General features: G+C 42.8%; 1 protein-coding gene across 2 annotated transcripts in view; it reads right to left on the bottom strand.

Moving 5' to 3' along the window:
- TMEM266 (transmembrane protein 266) overlaps nucleotides 1–15,066 on the bottom strand; it is a 131,020-nt gene that overhangs the window by 84,183 nt on the left and 31,771 nt on the right. Inside the window, exon 1 of one of the 2 annotated variants that reach the window (XM_042941307.1) lies at nucleotides 7,836–7,894. The exons of the other annotated variant lie outside the window; for it this stretch is intronic. The gene's annotated coding sequence lies outside the window, so the exon portion shown is untranslated. Of the gene's footprint in view, nucleotides 1–7,835; nucleotides 7,895–15,066 lie in introns of those variants that run through there. 2 annotated transcript variants of the gene reach the window in all.

Below are 15,066 nucleotides of genomic sequence, written 5' to 3'. Positions count from 1 at the left end.
CTGGAAACTGGCTCATATAGGAATGCGGAACCCCTAACCGCCAAAGAATGTAAACCCCGCTTTTTGCCCGCCAAACTTGCGCGCCAATTCTGACCAGAGTGATAGGCTAGTTCGAACAGTTACTATAGGGTAAATTGTAATTCAATTGGCCACCTGCGTGTGGACTGACAGGACTATGCAACTTTCTGTGTGTGTTACAATCTCATTGGCCACTGGCCCCTATAAAACTGCTACGCCTCTTAACCTAGGGGTCCAAGTCCCTGCTCCACTGTGTGGGGTATACTTGGGCCCAAGCTCGAGCTTGCAATAAACCCTCGTGCGTTTGCATCGGTTTTGGCTCCTTGGTGGTCTCTTGGATTCGAAATCGGGGGCACTACAGTAGGCTGCTTCAGTCAGTGGTTTTGATCCTTAACAAGCAGCACATTTTAGAAAGCAAGTTCCTTGAAGGTGATGTTATTTAAAAATAATATTCTCCAAATAAAATAACCCCCAAAGCACAAGCCTAGCATGAAGCAGGTGTAGTCTAGCACTCTATAAATGAACATCTGAAGTGCAAACCTGCTGTCTCATAAACCTAGTAAAAGCAGAAGAGAAAACCTGTTTTGGATTTACAGGGTCTGGCTATGGTGGGTGATGAGGCTGCTATTTTGACTTTAGCAAAATCCCAGTTTCTTCCACTTGTTGCTCATTCGTCTTTGTAATTACCAATATCATTTGCTTGTTCCAGCCAGATCTGCAAAATTCAAGCTGGCATCCTAGGAATTTTAAACCTGAAAAAGGCTTCTAAAATCAAGTTGTCAGTTCCCTCACTTAACAGGTGAAAAAGTCCATAATACAGCTCACCTGACCCCAGAGGCACCCAGGTCAATTCCTCATCCCTTACTTGTGTAACAGCCCGATGGCATATGTGACCTGCTTTAATATGCATCCCATTCAGGTTTCCAAGCCTGGTTTACTCAGAATCACCTGGGGGCCTTTGGAGATGTATAGATTCTTAGGCTACCCTGCAGAAATGCTGAATCATAATTCTGCAGGTAGAGTTTGAGAATCTTTTCGTAAGTTCCTCAGGTGTTTCTGACATGCAACCACTCCATTTGACTCTGTATCAACGTTCTCAAACTTTCCATTTCACCAGAATCACCTGGAAAAGATTATTGGCCCCACCCACAAGCTTTCTAATTTAGTATGTCTGGGGTGGGAGCCTGAGAATTCATATTTTCAACAAATTCCCAGGGGATACTGGTTTGCTGATGCACAGACCACGTTCTGATCTTCTGAATCATAAACTGTACTTGAGGTAAAGATGGCATTTTTATCCCTATTTAGCAGATGGAATTTACTGGCTGCAAAGCTACTGTGGTGGAACTGTCAGTAGAACCTACCTGGTCCAGGCTGAAAGAGACTGAGTATATCAGTTGGGAATACTTTCATTTGCAAGTAACAAATATCTGACTAACAGTGACTTAGGCAGTGAAGACAGAGGGGGGGGGGAGAGGGGAGGGAAGAGGGGAGGAGGGGGAGGGGGGAGAGGGGGAGGGAGAGGGAAAGGGAGAGGAGAGAAGGAGGAGAGGGAGGGAGAGGGGGTGGGAGAGGGAGAGGGGGAGAGAGAGGGAGAGGGGGAGAGAGGGGGAGAGGGGGAGGGAGAGGGAGGGGGGGAGAGAGGGGGAGAGAGAGGGAGGGAGAGGGGGAGAGGGAGAGGGGGAGAGAGGGGGAGAGAGAGGGAGGGAGAGGGAGGGGGAGAGGGAGAGGGAGGGAGGGAGAGGGAGGGGGGAGGGAGAGGGAGGGGGGAGGGAGGGAGGGGGGAGGGGGAGAGGGGGAGAGAGAGAGAGAGAGAGAGAGAGAGAGAGAGAGAGAGAGAGAGAGAGAGAGAATCTTAAGTAGGCTCCATGCTTATTAGGACAGAGCCTGGCATGGGGCTCGATTTGATGATCCTGGGATCACAACCTGATCTAAAATCAAGAATCAGACGTTCAACTGACTGAGCCACCCAGGTGTCCCAAGACTTTTAATTATCTTAAGTAGCAAGAAGTCTGGAGGCCGTGGCTCTCTGATATCACTAAGGACTCAAACTCTTTTCATCTTTCCCCAATCCTCTGTGTGATGCATTACTCATACTTTATGCCCTGTGGTTGTAGAATGGCTACTGTAGCTCCAGCTTGCACACCAGCTTCACACAAGAAGAAAGAACCAAAGGCTTTCTCCTATTTTATTCTGCAGGAATGATCTTTCCAAGCCCTGTAGCCAACATCTCCTGATGTCTCTTTGGGCAGAGGTGGGTCACATGGTCGCATGGCTGCAAAGGAGTCTGGGACAATGGGCAGCTGGCCAAAGGAGTAAGGGGTGATATGATAGCCTAGTTCAGTCATAATTCATCCTTTGGGGCTGGGTATATCGTTTCCATAAACAAATCTCCATTTCTCAGCAAGTAAGCAGTGGGAAGGAGCAGTTGCATGCATAACTAATTGTCTGCCAGGCCAGGTTTGGACACTTCTGATATGGTTCTGAGGCTCAGCTGGATAAGTTTCCTGGGTCTCCAAACAGACTGACCAAATATTGGTAAATGGCTGGCAGGAAGTATGAAGGATGTGCTCTCACAAAATCTCAGGGTTCTTTTATTTAGAAAGCATTGCATGTGTGTAAGGTTCAGTTTTGACATCATCAAGCTTGCTGTAGAATCTGTCCCTAGGGAGAAGCCACTGAGTGCTGGCACCTTTCATGGACATGATGTTCCACACCCCCAGGAGGAGAATGTTGTGTTTCTTGTGCTGAATGAGAAAGGTTTCTGTATAACAACACAAGGTCATCCTTGTTGTTGCCTTGACCTATTAATACCTTGCTCCATTAACAAGGAACTAAAATGAAGACAATCAATCATGTATCCAAGCATTCTCCCACTCTAATCTCCAGTCTTTTGTAAAATTCTTAGCTACCAAATGAGTGGGCAGGGAGCCCACAGTGGCTGTCTTTTCTAGGAGGAGCACAGTGTCTTATGGACACCTCTAACTTTCTATTGTTTGCTCCTCTTCACTTAGACAGTGATGCAGCCTATCAATTATTATGAGTCTCATCAAGTATGGGAAACATAAAACAAGATCATGCAAAACTAGACCAAATCATCCCAAATTACTTGAGTATTCTGAGAAAAGAATCAAGAAGACCATTATCATAATCTTTCCATTTTTCTCAATATTTTTTCCTAACAAACACTCCCCTAAATTGAACATACCGTGTCCCTGCTGGGACAAAAGATCCACTGCCTTCTCATCCTTAGCTAGACTGGACAGAAAAGGATGCCACCTAGCAGGCACTCCTCAACCCCAGCCTGATGTCATTTTCCCTCTGGAATTCTGCAAAACTTCTGGAAAACTCCATTATCTATGATTTGGGGAAGTACCAACAATGAGGTGGAGCTGTAATGGCTGCCCTGTTATCCCTTCCCCACCTTGCTGGGTCAAGCAAATCTTTATTTATTTATTTATTTATTCATTAATTTATTTATTATTTTTTTACACATTTATTCATTTTTGAGAGACAGAGAGAGACAGAACATGAGCAGGGAAGGGGCAGGGAGAGAGGGAGATACAGAATCCGAAGCAGGCTCCAGGCTCTGAGCTGTCAGCACAGAGCCCAATGCGGGGCTCGAACCCATGAACCATGAGATCATGACCTGAGCCAAAGTGGGACACCTAAACGACTGAGCCACCCAGGTGCCCCCTGGGTCAAGCAAATCTTAAGTGTATATGCCCCACTTTGCAAATCTCCAAAGCAATATTTTGCTTTATATGATATTAATTAAAATATATTAAGAAGCCAGATATAATTAATTTTGCCACTAAATTCTACATGACACCAGGCAAGTGACCATTCTTAGATAAACAGAGGGGAGAAAGTCCTCTTCCTTCAATACCTTTTCTACTGCAAATGGTGTGATATGAAAGTCATCCTCATTCTTTACCCTCCCTGTATCAATATCTCCTTTGTTACAGACTGAATGTTTTTGTCCCACCTCAAGAGTCCTATGTTGAAATCTTAATCCTAATGATGGTATTAAGATATAGGTATTTGGGGGTGCCTGGGTGGCTCAGTTGGTTGAGCATCCAACTTTGGTTCAGGTCATGATCTCATGGCTCGTGGGTTTAAGCCCCATGTTGGCTTGACAGCTCAGAGCCCCATGTGTGCTGACAGCTCAGAGCCTGGAGCTTGCTTTGGATTCTGTGTCTCCTTCTATCTCTGCCCCTCCCCTGCTCATGCTCTGTCTCCCTCTTCCTCTCTCTCAAAAATAAATAAACATTAAAAAAAAAAAAGATATAGATCTTTGGAAGGTAATTACGTCTTGGGGGTAGTGCCCTCACAAATGGGATTAGTACAGTTGTAGGAAAAGACACTTGGCCATGTGAGGATATGAGAATACAGCTGTCTGCAAACCACGAAGAGAGCTCTCACAAAATACCAGATCTGCCATCACCTTGATTTTGGACTTCCCAGCCTCCAGAACTGTGAGAAATAAACATTTGTTGAAGTCATCCAGTCTATGGTATTCTGTTACAGCAGCCTGAACGGACCAAGATAGTTCCATAAATTTTCATTGCCCTTTTACCCTGTCTCTGGGTTTGGCCATGTGACTTGCTTTGTCCAAGTATATTGGAAGCTGTGATGGTTAATTTTATGTGTCCCCTTAATATTGATATTAATAATATCAATTTTATCATAAAAGGATAAACATGATTTCTAGGTATGTCTGTGGAGGTGTTTTTGGATGAGATTGACATTTGAATTGGTAAACTGAGTAAAGTAGGTTGCCCTCCTCAATATAGGTGGGCCTCATCCAATCTGCTGGAAGGCCTGAATGGAATACAAGGTTGAGTAAGAAAGAATTCTTTCTCTCTGCCTCACTGTCTTTGCGTTGGGACATCAGTCTTCTGCTCTGACTCAGACTCAAACTTATACTAGTGGCTCTCCTGGCTAGACTTCTCAGCTTCCATAACCATGTGAGTCAATTCCTTGTAATAACTCTCTTTATTGATACACACACACACACACACACACACACACACACACAGTATTGGTTCTGTTTCTCTGTAGTACCCTAATATATGGATAAACATGAAAAGCACTCACATGATTGGGCTGGCCCTCTCACTTGTCCATCACCATGACAACATACACACCCAGGGCTGACCTGCTGGAGGATGCCTAACTGCCTCATTCAAGGCCAGCCACAGACAGTTGCCCCCCAGATATGTGAGTGAGCTCAGTTAAGACCAAAAGACCCACCTAGCTATCCCCAGCCTAGCTAGCCACCTAGCTATTTAATCCAGACCCATGAGTTAAATAAAGTTTTTAAAAAAATTATTTACTAACATCTTTAGCATCAGCAGTTCTTTATTAGCATCTCCCATGTTCTAGGAACAATACTAAAATAAACATTGACATTATTATGATAAATGAGACATGGTCACGGCACTCAAACTTGTGGGCTAGTGATGGAGACAGATGCATAGATAGAAATTAAAATTCAAAAAGGTGAGAAATAATGAAACATTACAAGAGTGTTTTGAAAGCTGTAAATTTCTTTATAAATATTAAGTAACTTATGATTCCTCACACTGGCAGGCATAATTCCCTTCTTCCTTCAGCCATCTGCCAAGGGAAGGCTTGGTTTTTTTAAGCCCACCAAGTTCGGGTATAGTTTATTATGTGATATTACTGTGGCAATAGATCACTGGTACATTATAGACAAATGTCCACTGCAACACATAAAATACAAAGATGTATATTTTTATTTTATTTTTAAAATCTTTATTTTTGAGAGAGAGAGAGAGAGGATGAGCAGGGGAGGGGCAGAGAGAGAGGGGGAGAGAGGATCTGAAGTGGGCTCTGTGTTCACAGCAGCAAGCCCAATGTGGGGCTCGAACTCATGAACTGTGAGATTATGACCTGAGCCGAAGTTGGATGCTCAACCGACTAGGCTACCCAGGCACCCCAGTGTATGTTTTTAAAACACAAAACTTCCCTCCATCCTCCTTATTAACCTTTCATATCTCAGTTGAGGTCCCTATGTTAGCACCCAGGTATGGAAATCCTTGCTTAGAATAATGTAAGCATGTATTCACATATACAGGCTAATTTTTGTGGGTTTGTGCTTAACAAAAAAACCCACCAACTTTGCAATTTGCTTTTAGCACATATCAACATATAAGGACATCCTTTCTGGTCAATAGATAAAGATTTACATTTTTTCTAACTTCTTAATTCACATATATACACACATGCACATATATAACTTTACATAAATTGCTTGTCATAAAATTCAAGTTTTTAGTGATGCTTGCATCCCCTATATTACCTGCCTTACTATTGTCCTCCCCCAACAGACCTATGTGCACACACACATAACCATGTTAAACCTATGTGTATCTTTCCTTACTATTCTGTGTGCTTATATAATTACACAAATGGTTGTTTTATTTAAAAATATATATTATTCAGGGGCACATAGGTGGCTCCATCCATTAAGTCTGACTTCAGCTCAGATCATGATCTCACAATTCTAGGAGTTCGAGTCCCACATTGAGTTCTGCACTGACAGCATGAAGCCTGCTTTGGGTTCTCGGTTTTCCTCTTTACCCACCCCTGCGTGTGCACATGTGTGCATGTTCTCTCTCTCTCTCTCTCTCTCTCAAAAATAAACATTAGAAGATTTATATATATATATTATTCATACTTACCTACTTCCCCCCCCCCCCCCCACTCAATATCTGGTAGAAACCCCCTCTCCCAAGTCAAGCAGAAAACTCTCATTATTTAATTAATGGTTGTATAGTATTTCAAGGTGTAGATGTGCCACAATTTAGTTAACAATTTAGCCATTGATGGGCAGTTTTTGTTTTTTTGGTTTTTTTGGCCATTGTGGAAAATGCTACAATAAACATCCTTGTATACATTTCAATTTGTATTTATTTTTAATTTATTTTTAATGTTTATTATTAAGAGACTGAGAGAGACAGAGCATGAGCATGGGAGAGGCAGAAAGAGGGGGAGACACAGAATCCGAGCAGGCTCCAGGCTCTGAGCTATCAGCACAGAGCCAGACACAGGGCTCGAACTCACAAACCATGAGATCATGGCCTGAGCCAAAGTCTGACACTTAACCGACTGAGCCACCCAGGTGCCCCTATGTGTATTTATTTTTAATTGGATGGGATGGATTCTTAGGGGTGGCATTAATGGGATGAAGAGTATATATTTAAAATTTTCGTACTTAAAACAAGATTGCTTTCCAAAGGACTGTAATACTTCATACTACACAGCAATTCTTTGAGGGAAGAGTCTAAATCATTCACAAGCTGTTGAGGGTGGCTGTGAACCAGATAAGTCCACATACTTGCTTAATTATACCCTCTTCTCCATGGATCACTGGAGTAAAAACAGAAAACAAGGGTGAAAGCAAAACTAGTAATACATATCTTTATACCACAACATACTCAGGTGACTTAGGGACCTTCCTGTCATAGCATTCCTATGAGTTGTTTTAGCAACACTCAATCCCCTGGGAATCCTACTTTCTTCCTTGTGCCACAAACCCTAACCATCCAAAGCAAACCAATCAAATAACCAGTTTCTGGGTTCCCTCTAGTGCCCTAGTGCCCACCCCCTGCTTACTGCCAGGGCTTATAAGCTGGCAAAGAGAAGGAGTAAAATTATGGTGAGCTTAAACTACATATAGCTCCTAACCAACTAGATATATTCTCAAAGGAGAAGAAACTTAGGAAGAGTCACTCTCTTTTTTAATAACTTGAGTAGATCAATATATAGGATAGTGCCCAAAACATTACCAGAAACTGTCAGAAGGTGGCACCAGAATTTCCTGAAGTTGTCCCCTTCAGTGTTGTGCTCTCCTGTCCTCACTTGCAGAGAAATCAGGTCTCCTTTCACAGATCATAGGTCTTTGCATGATCACAATGGTCAAAATGTTGGCCAATGGCTCATCTGAACACCAGCGGCACAGTGTCCATTGGCACTAAGCTGGGGTTCTGTTTTAGGTCAGGATTTGGGGAGAGGTACCATCACCAATACCTGTCTTTGGAGAACCCAAGTCTTTTTGGAAGGCTCCCAATTTGGAGCTATCCCTTTATATGATGTAGTAGTGTCATATAGATACAATGGTGCATACATCTCTTGGGATGCTGGAAAGATAGCACTTCCTTCTAAACAGCACTGTATATTTTAAAAGGGTAGAGACTGGAGCAAATGCAAGTCAAGGTGTCTACTACATGACTTTATATTGGTCAGGACCCCTCAGAGAACAGGCATTTATAGAGATCCCAGGAAGGGCAAAGCTTGGTGCTGGGTACTGGGATGCAACATGGTCTAAGGCCATCCCTGCTCTCAAGCTTTCAATCTCACCAGATGAAAGTTTCCAAAGCAGCAATATGTGGATAATGATTGAAGAGGACATGTACAGAGTGAAGGTGTGGCAAGAATAAGGAAGAGGAAGGCAGCATGGGCTGCACAATTGAAAAGGCACTGGTTCTTCACATGGATGTGGTGACCTGGCCTTGCCCTGGACCATTTATCCAGTCAGTGGCAGAAGAAAAAAGAGAACACCAGCTTTCTGGCCTCAAGGCCAAGGGTGTCCACTAGAGGCTCTAGCTGCATCTGACCTGAGACCCACCTACAGAGCTTGTCTAAAATGCAGATTCCTGGGTCACTCTAGTTATCCTGATCCAGGTAGCCAGGAACTGAAGTTTCCTGGGAGTCCTGCCTAACTAACTGCGCCCCCCCCCACCATTGGCTTTACTTTTATGTCCCTCCTTCAAGAACCACAGTCAGAGTTAATTACACAAACACCTCCAGGCTTCAGTTCATTCCAGCGCACTCTGCTGTCAACCCTCTGTAAACCTACTGCCATTCCCAGCTTGTGTGCACTTAGTAAATCCTCCATCATCTCTAGAAGTTCCTGGCCCTGAGCTCATTTTGCTGGCTTCAATAGTCCTTTCTTATCTGCCTTCAACTCAGAACAAACTACAGATATTCTCACCAAAGTTTACATTCAGGCTCAGAAAACACAATAAAACAACTCCAAGACCCCAACTGGTCAAAACACCCACCTGGGCTCTTCACGCAGTTCAGACTGCGTGGGACAGAGGTTTTGAAACTAGGGAAAATCCCTTAGTCAGAGCCCAGTTTTGCCACTGGGATGACATGTAACTGACCCACCTCAGGCACTGTCACAGTATGTCGTTTGGTCCTGGTATGTGACAAAGTAGGACTGCACGTGAGAAAATTTTTTACTGTTACTACCACATATCATTGTCTCTAAGAAGCCATCAATGTAAGGTACAGAGTCAATTTAATAACAGCCTGTCAATGAAAAAAAACTTACATACTGTCACATTAAATCTGTGCATCAACTGTAAGACCCTGGTGGTTTCAATATAGGGGAAATATTAATTCAGTGATAGCACTGAAGGTTGTGAATATGGTGCTACTGTTAATATTGAACATTTAAAACATAAGACGGTAAAAAATAAATATAAACTGAGTATCAGGATATCTGAGGAAGAAGGAAGTCTAGAGCCACCTTACAAACCCAGCCTTCTGGTAATTGGCTAAAACGGCCAAAAAGCAAAGGGAAGGGAGAGAGGGAACTCATATGTAAAGGTACAGAAGGGGACAACGAGACCATAACAGCCAAGAGAGAATCAATCTGAGGAGCCATCTCACTGAGACTCCTAATCTGGAAGGGTAGGGAAGGTCTCTTGGGAGAGCCAAGGCTGCCACACCGGAGGCAACTTTAATATCCACTATCAGCACAGCCCCCAGGCTGCAGAAGTGGGCTGCAAAAGAAACACTTAACATGGCCTTAGCTGCTCTGCAATCTGTTCCTCTGACCCAGTTTCTAAGTGGTGTAGACTTGCTCACATGTACCCACAGGGGTAGGTCCAATCACGGAAGAGCTTAGGGCCAATGCTACCCTTGAGGGCCTTTCTCCAAAGTGGCTGTTCAAGTGGGAAGTAGGGAACTGTCAGGAACCAGAGTGACCTCTGTCCAACTTCCAACAGAACAGGATGTCTTTCCAGCTCAGAGGACAGAGATACAGGGAAGAGCCCAGTCACAGCCTCACTCTGAGGGGTGCAGACAAGGGAGACTGGCTCCTGGGACTATCACAGTCCACAAACCAAATAAAAGTCACAGACACTAAGATGGTCCACCTTATCAGTAAATAAAGACACATAAATTAAAGCCACCTTTCTCCTAATGGACTGGGAAAGATTTATAAAAACTAGTGCTGATGATGGTATGGGAATAATAGCCATTCACACACATTGTTGATAGGACTGTAATTTGTTGAAAATTTGCTCAGGGTAATTTGACAATATTTATCAAAATTATTTTAATGTGGGGGTGCCTGGGTGGCTCAGTCGGTTAAGCATCTGGCTCAGGTCATGATCTCACTGTTCAGGCTCACTGCTGTCAGCGGGGAGCCTGCTTTGGATCCTCTGTCTCCCTCTCTCTCTGCCCCTCCACAGCCTGCACGCGTGCACTCTCTCTCTCAAAAATAAACAAACATTAAAAAAAATAACTTTAACATGCACACTTTTTGACCCAGCAATTCCACTTTTAGGGGATACATTTTAAGGAATTAAGCTATTAAATACACACACACACACACACACACACACACACACACACACACACGTGAACCATTGTTATAACAGCACCATGCCTAACACATAGCAGGTGCTCCAAAAATATTTGTTGATACAGGAATAAATAAAGTAATAAATTGAAAGCAATATAAATGTCTATCAATAGGAGACTGGTTAAATAAATAAGGAACATGTATGTTATGGGATTGTTACCCAGTTATTGAAAAGGATGAATGTCGCCTAAGAGCTGAGGGTTGGGAGACACTGCAAAGAGATATGAGGGAAGTCGCTGGAATAATGGAAATATTTTAAATCTTGATTTTGATGAGATGATGGTTGCAGTGTGCATTTAAAATGAGTGCTTTTTATTGTTTGTTAATTATACATTCAGCAATATGGCTAATTTAAAAAAATGGATGAAAGTATACTATTCTCATTAACATGGAAACTTGTCTGCAATGTAACATTAAAAAGTAGGTTACAAAATAACATATATAATGATCCCACTTATGAAAAATACATATTGGGGCACCTGGGTGGCTCAGTTGGTTGAGCTGCTGACTTTGGCTCAGGTCATGATCTCGTGGTTCGTGGGTTCGAGCCCTGCATTGGGTTCTGTGCTGACAGCTCAGAGCCTGGAGCCTGCTTAGATTCTGTCACCCTTTCTCTCTGCCCCTCCGCTGCCTGCACTCTGTCTCTCTCTCTAAAATAAACATTAAATTTTTTTTAAAAAAGTAGGCTACAAAATAACACATATGATGATCCCACTTATGAAAAATACATAGAAAATGTGTATGTGACAGGGTGTGGAATGGGACTATCCTGTTGTCCTAGAGTTGCGTAGATGCCTTTTAAAAGAGATGCCAGACCATCTATTTGGAATATACTAACAGATGGTCAAGCTGGTCCAGTAACTGCTACTCCCAACAGCATGTAGGAGGGAAGGCTATAGAAACCCATGCCAGACTCCCAGGCTGGCTGGGGCAGTGGGAGATGGCCAGGTGAGGACAGAGGGCAGTGATGGGAGCAGCCTGTCCTTAACCACCAGCTAAGCAAGGATGTGACACCAGTCAAGGTTCTTAGTGAAAATTCAACTAAATAGTTTAAGCAGAGCATGGATTTTTAAAGGATACTGAATCCTGGGTGGGTCAGAGAGCCAAGCATAAAAAACTACATAGTCAGGAACACCAACCAGACCTAATGCTACTCCAGTAAAAGCATCACTGATGCTACTGCACCAAACATCCTCTCCTTTCCCTTCCAAGTCCTAGACCCCACAACTCCATCTCATTGGCAGAGACAGGTCAAACGGCTGCATCAGGGCTACAAGGGAGGCTACTACCTTGCATGGGGGTGGGGCGGTGGACTCAATTTGGGAATTTCCCCGAATCTGGAAAGGCCATTCAAAGGATGTAGGATGGTCCCAGATAAGGAACCACCCTCTATAGTTATAGATTTCCTATGGGCATGTTGACAGGACTCCACCTAAGAAGGGTGCCTCCTAGGCCAGAGGGACCCAGGGACATAGTGCCAAAGCAGGAACTAAGAGTAGCCCTAAAAAGTTAGTGTGTTCAGTGGAATGGTGCATGCAACACTCTCTTCCCTGGCAGAGTGAGCAGAGGGGCTGGGGTGTGTCAGGGCAGCAGAAGAGCTGGTCTGCAGGTCAGGCTGTGTTGACTGGATGAGAGACTGAAGTTTTGATTTAGATGGGATATTTTAACACCTGAAAAATGAGTCTGTCCTAAATCCCGAGAGTGACTAGAAAAGTTAAGGCACCTTCAAACATTCATATCAGGTGATGGAAAACGGGAGACAACAGAATATTGGATAAAGTCATAAGCTGAATGTTTCCGCATCAACTTCCATTCACCTAAAAGGTCTGGATGACTATATTCCCAATTACTAACCGCAGTTATACATAGGGAGGCAGGGAAGTGGTATTCTTGAGGAGGGTTCTCAAATCTCAGTGCTTTTTGTTTGTGAGCATCTTTTAAGAAAAAAAAAAAGGATATTTCCATTAAAAAAATCTAGATATAATGAAATTTGAAAACACTGTACTAAGTGAAAGCCAGTCATCAAAGGCCACATATTGTATAATTCCATTTACATAAAATATCCAGAACAGATAAATCTCCAGAGGCAGAAAGCAGATCAGTTGTTGCCAGGGGTGGGAGGCCAGAAGAATGGGGAGTGACTACTTGATGGGTACAGAGTTTCCTTTTGGGTTATGAAATGTTCTAGAACCAAACAGTAATGGTTGTACAACAATGTGAATGTACTAAATGTCAGTAATGGTAAATTTCATGTTCTATGTATTTTACCACAATTTTAAAAACTGGGACAGTTAAAACAAAACCCAATGACAACAAAAATCTAGATATATTGATTGACAAGGAAATTATGTCCACCATAAATTAGAAAAAGTAGGTTTTAAAACAATGCCCAATATAAGAAACCCAATGTATGAATATATAAAGCATCTGAAAGGGCAGATCACATAATGTTAACAGTAGTTATTTCTGGGCAGTAAAAATACTGTTAACTGCCTATATTTCCATATTGTCTAATTTTCCTTTACAATGAATGAAATCTGTTTAAAAAATGTACATAGTGTAAAAATTAGTAAGTGCATAAGAGAGGTACAGAAAAGCGACCGTGGAAATTCAGAGGTAGAAGAGATGGCTTCCAACTGTATGTGTTCTTGTTACTTCCTTAAAGCAGTCTCCTGACAGGTGTCATTACCTCCAGGCTTCTCTTTTCATATACATCTTATATGCTTCTGCCAGATGACTCTTCTGAAGCACAGCTGTGATTTGCTCATTCCTCGACTCAAATATCCTCAGTGGTTCCCCACTGCTTACTGAACATATAGTCTCAATTCCTTGCCTGTGATTCAGATCCTTCCACCATCTTGTCTCAACCTTTTAAGCCCTTCCTTATCCTTCTCCATGCACTTCACTCCAGCCATCTTACCCAGACACTATATTACTAGTGTGCATGCACGCGCGCGCGCACACACACACACACACACACACACACACACACACACACACACACACACAATTATCTACCTTTCTGCCTATAGAATTTTCTCTGCTTGGAACATGGATTCCCCTATTCTATCGTGCCTGGCTCTCTCACCCAACCTTCTCTAAACCAGTGTCATTGCCTCCACTTGAGGACAGTGGAGAGGAGACATCTTTTTCTTCTCTCCCACCTACTTCAATTGTACCTCTCTCAGGGCATGAATTACTTTTTATTTCCTGTTATAGTGGTTTATGCTCATGTAATTTCTACTCTAGACTATCGGCTCCTTAAAGGTCAGGGTTCCTAATCAGCAAATTAAAAAAAAAAATCTCTGGCACGTTTCTATGTACCAGATTTAGTTGGTGGCTTTTCTAAAGACAGAAAAATAATGAAAGGCTCTTGGATGGCCCCATGAGTGTGCTTCCCACATTCAAAAGGTATTCCTCAATAATCCATCAAACTCAAGGACTGTTCTCCATGTGTCAACGCTGTGCTGAGGCAGCTTGCGAAGTGCCATCTAGTAGTGAATGTGCAAGGTCATTTTTGTGCCTAAGGAGAAACTGAGCTGAGCTGTTATCCAGCAACTGATTTCCTTTCAGAATTCAGCAACACATGAAAAAAATTAATAGGCTTTATTTAGGGGGGGGGACACAGTTTTAGGCTTATAGAAAAATTGAGCAGGAAGTACAGAGCACTCCCATGTACCCACCTCCCAATAGTTTCCACCATTTTTAACATGTTATGTTAGTGCGGTACATTGTTACAACTGATGAACCAATATATATATGTATATGTATATATATACAGATATGTATATATATCTTTTGATTTTTTTTTTTTGAGAGGTCACAAGTGAGAGAGAGAGAGAAAATCCACAAAGGGCAGAGAGAGAGAGACACACAGACAGACAGATGGGGCTCACCTGGGGCTCGTGTTCACCCAAAGTGGGGCTCAACACCAGTGTAGGACTCAAACTCACGAACTGTGAGATCATGATCTGAGCCGAAGTCAGATGCTTAATGACTGAGCCACCCAGGTCTCCTTGATAACCAATACTGATACTTAATAAACTCTTCAGTTTACATTGGGGGTCACTGTGTTTTATATCTTGTGAGTTTTGACAGATTTATGTCATGTGTCCACCATAACAGTATCATATGGAATAGTTTTACTGCCCCTAAATGCCCTCTCTCCATTCGTCCCTCCATCCCCCTGAATATCTGACAACACTCATCTTTTTAATGTGTCTAGTTGTGCCTTTTCTAGGATGTCATATAGGTGGAGTCAGACAGCTTGTCACCTTTTCAAATTGGCCTCTTTCACTTACTAATATGCATTTAAAGGTTCTCCAGGCCTTTTCCATGGCTAGATAGCTCATGTCTTTTAA

The sequence above is a fragment of the Panthera leo genome, chromosome B3 (genome assembly GCF_018350215.1).
Source record: "Panthera leo isolate Ple1 chromosome B3, P.leo_Ple1_pat1.1, whole genome shotgun sequence".
Taxonomy (NCBI): domain Eukaryota; kingdom Metazoa; phylum Chordata; class Mammalia; order Carnivora; family Felidae; genus Panthera; species Panthera leo.
Note: the sequence above shows the minus strand (reverse complement) of the source record. Positions and strands in the feature narration are given on the sequence as shown.